The sequence below is a fragment of the Mercenaria mercenaria genome, chromosome 9, assembly GCF_021730395.1.
Source record: "Mercenaria mercenaria strain notata chromosome 9, MADL_Memer_1, whole genome shotgun sequence".
NCBI lineage: Eukaryota > Metazoa > Mollusca > Bivalvia > Venerida > Veneridae > Mercenaria > Mercenaria mercenaria.
The window spans coordinates 7,490,684-7,495,352 of NC_069369.1; positions in this window are offsets into that span (position 1 = coordinate 7,490,684).

Below are 4,669 nucleotides of genomic sequence, written 5' to 3' on the forward strand. Positions count from 1 at the left end.
AAACTAAAAACATTTGAAAAATAAAACCAGATTGTACATCATAATCGTCAAAAACCCCGTTTTTTCCAAAATGTAATAGGCTGTTTATTTTACAGAATGTCGTCCCCAGTTTATTTCCCAAATTGAAAATTTTCCTTAAAGAAGCAAGATTGTGTGCCTATTTTGAAAAAGAAGCGTAATGGGTATGACCGGGGAAACCAGACCGTCGGCAAGAGGGGACAGACAGAATTTTTGTAATTTTCCCGTTTTGGTGGTGTAACATTTCCTTTATGCGGCCCGAGTAATCTAAAACTCATGGGGACACATGTAGGAAATGGATCGAACAAAAACAAAAAAACAAAGAAAACAGAAGCCAAAAGAGAAAAAGTATCCCCATATCACAGAACACCAAACAACACAAAAAGAATACAGAGAAACAACATAAAAAACAACGACGACAAACAACAGTGGAGAAGGTCAGCATCTTAGTATTCAACATTTACCACAACTGCAAATATTAACCTCATCAACAAAATAAAAAAAACTACACCCTTATATTTCTAAATCAACACACCTTTTAAGAAATCTACAGGGGTCCACCACAAATTTACAAGCAACATAGCTCTTCCCCCCGGGTTTTGGATCCATTAGGGGAAGAGCCCGGCTGGGAAATTTGAAAAAAATTTGGAACCACTGCCTTCCCCTTGCATGATCGAAAGAGGCGACAAATAGGCTTAACACTTTGTTTTGCAGTAATCTTATTCCAGCAGGTATAAAATTTTGATTCCATCCCTCAGTTTTTTATTCGAGTAAAAATGGGGAAACCCAAAAATTTGTACCCTTTTTTTTTTTTTGGCGCCAAAAACCTATACTGTTTTGGTGTGCCTAAAATCCAAATAAATAAATAAATTTTTAAGGGGAAAAACCGACACACCATTTGACGGGGTCTGCCACATACAAAAACTTCAGTCGATAGCATAAAACCATTTGAAGGCCCCAATGATTGCCACAACATACACAGGTCAATTATTACAGTACAGCAACATATTTTTCAAGTTCAACATACGCCCGACAATGGGCCTTCTAAGGACGACACTGACAGTAAAATTCTTACAACAAAAATAACGGGAAAATAAAGAACTTTTCATACTTTAATCAAACAAAAAAAACAAGGCGTCTAAAAACAGCAAAATCCCCCGCCATTGCATGGATGGGAAAAGGGGAAACCTTTTGTTTTTTAGCTGTGACCTTGACCTTGAACTGAAGGGCGACCATAATTATGCACGTCTTGATGAGGTGACATTTGACCCAATTTTGATGAAAATCCTTAAAAGGGGGAGATAAAGCGGACCGAAATGGAAGGCCCAAACCCTTTTGCCCTTCATTGTGATTTTGACCTTGACCGACAGGGCTGCCCATAATTCTGCAAATCGCCTTGATGGGGTGATCGTTTGACCCAATTTTTATAAAATTCCTTTAAAGGGGGTTTGAATATAGGCGGACACGAAAGGGAAGGCTAAAACCCTTTGACCTTCATTGAACTTTACCTTGAGCCGACAGGCTGACCATAAGTTCTGCCACGCCTTGAGAGTGATCGTTTGACCCAGTTTGATAAAATCTTCAAGGATTTAGGAATATAAGGGGACACAAAAGGAAGGCTAAAACCTTTACCCTAAGTTGTGCCCTTTGACCTTGACCGGCATGACTGACCATGGGTTCTGCACTTGTCTTAAAGGGGGATCTTTGACCAAGTTGCAAAAATTTCCTTTTCAGGGGGTTTAGGAGATAAAAGCGGACACAAAAGGAAGGCTAAAACCTTTGACCCTAAGTTTGCCCTTTGACCTTGAGCCGACAAGCTGACTCATTTGGTCTGCACATCACTTTATGAGGGACATTTGACCCCAAATTTCTGAAAACCTTTAAGGGGGTTTAGAGAATAGAGCGGACACAAAAAGGAAGGGTCAAACCTTTGACCCTAATTTTTACCTTTACCTTGAGCCGGCAGGGTGACTCATGGGTTTTTGCATACTCTTGATGATTGATCTTTGATTCAAGTTTTTTTAAAATTCCTTCAAGGGGTTTTTTGAGATATAAGCGGGCACAAAAGACAGGCTCAAACCTTTTACTTTGAGTTGTGACCTTTACCTTCAACCACAAGGCGCCCCATGGGGTTTTGCACACATCTTAAGAGGGGATCATTTTACCCAAGTTCATGAACATCCTTCAAGGGGGTTTTGAGATATGGTCGGACCGATTTTGTTACGGACGGACGGAAAGGGCGGGCGGACGCAGCTATACCTAAAATCCCCCGCCACGGCGGGGGTTAACAAATGGAAAAGAATTAAAATCAAGAGCAACAAATAAATCAACAACCAAAACAACAACAACAACAAACAAAACAAACTAACTTTAAAACATTTTAAAAATTTAAAAAAAGAATTAGACAATGAAAGAAGAAAAGACAATTGAAAGAAGAGAAGAAAATTTTAAAAAGGGAAAAAACAGCAACAAAACGAAAGGACAAAAACAAAAAAAACAACAAAAAAAAGAACAATAAAACAAAAAAACGCAACCACAAACAAACTACCGGGACACATAAAAAAATCACCAAATTGAACAGCAAACATCAACAAACAACACAAAAACATGTACGGATGATTAAGGTTGATAAAGGTTAAGGACATACCATTAAATTTGGGGATTTTAAAAAAAGAAAAATGCATGACCCAGGACAATTAAGGGAGCCCCGTCAGCTTATATCAACACACCCAAATGCACAGTTAAAAAAACTCATCGTATCAATGCACTACAATTAGGAAGATAAAGCAAAGGCAACTACAAAGGGAGCACCGTAAGAAAAAAAGAAACGTTCTTTTAGACCAACCAGTACGCACTAGAGACATTTTTAACTCCAAAAACCAAAAGGATTTCTTAAACCCAAGGGAACCCCAAAAAAATGAACCAGCTGTAAACACGTGGGAAAAACCCCTTTTTGATGATGAAAATGATTTTGATTACTGGACTTATTTAGAAATCATAACAGAAAAGTAACTTTAACAAAAAACTGGGAACTGTAACAAAATACAGGGATGTGAAAACGGAAAAATAAGTAACTATAACATATTTATATTGCGTGATTGTTTTTTTTTTTTTTGTTTTGGGGTTAACGCCGTTTTTCAAAATATTTTATAGTAACGATGGGCAGTTAACCTAACCAGTCTTCCTGGATTCTGTGCTAGACAAACCTGTTCTCCGCAAGTAATGCCAAATTTCCCCCCATAATCGAGGTAGGACTAATGATTTTTTAGACACACTGTCGTTTTACGAATAATCACGGGGAACATCGCCCCGCCCCCGGATCGAACTCACCCCCGTGATCCATAGACCAACCTCTTTCCTACTAGGCTAACGGGGGGGGTTGCGTGATTGTAAAACGCGGAACTTTTGAAAAGTGAAAACAAGAGACTGTGAAAACAAACGTTTAATTGAACTTAGAACTGTGAAAACAAAAAAAAAATAATTATAAACAATTTTTATTTATGATTTAAAAACGCGAATTTAGAACTGTGAAAATAGAGACTGTAAAAAAAAAAACATTAATAACGTGCTATATGTAACGATTTGTAACTTATAACTGTAAAACAGAAAAAAAGTAACTGTGAACTAAACATAATAATAATAAGTGTTCATGTAATTTTTAATTTTCATTCAGGTATTTAAAAAACTTAATGTCTTTGTTGTTTTTTTTCTCATCAATTTTAAAGATTAAGGATTGGGGACCTGTCCGCATTTCTTAAAATGTTAATATGAAAAAGTAACTTTACTAAATGGGAAATTTTTTTACATACTTTAAAAATTTATTAAATTTTTACAGTTGGGGAATTTTTTAAATTTTAAAAATTTTACTGAGTTATTTGTTATTGTTAAAAAATCGGGAAAGGGGCCTTTTATATAACTTTAAATTTAATTTTTAAATTTACGGATCTTTAACTGAAAGGTTTAAGGGGGAGACAAAATTTGATTCGCCGTAAAAACCCAACTCACTCACTAACATAAAATTTACTCCACTTCGGACGAACCATTTTTTTGGGGTGTGTGTGGTGGGGGGGGGGGGGGGGGGGGGGGGGGGGGGGGAAAGGGATGTGACGTCTTGGGGACACATTTAAAAAGTTTTCGTATTTCATGTCAAATATTCATGCCTGATTTTTAAACATTGTAGGGGTCTTACAGAAAACGACATCTTATTTTTACTAATATATGTTAATTTTTTTTTTAGCTACCAAACTGGGTTTGTTACCATCTAATTTTGTATTTTAAAATCGCTTCAGTATTACTTAAGAAGTATTCACAAACTCCCCCTTTCCTTTTAGTCAGAGACCACCAATTCAAAAAAATACAGGGAACTTACTGGGAAAGAGGAAGTGTAACCGGGGAAAAAGTAACTCTGTGCTTCTGATTGGTTTGTCATGAAACAACCCAGGAAGTATTATTTTTTTCAAATTGATATTTTTTCACTGCATGTACAGTATTTTATTATACATTTTTTACAAAATTTGCTACATTTTGTGTGTATTGAAAAAGAGTTTTAACAAACGAATTTCTCCCGCCATGTCAATGATGTAAACAGGGGGTCATCTCATTCACACGAAAATTACTTAAATAAAGTATCACTATTCATATGTTTTTCGTC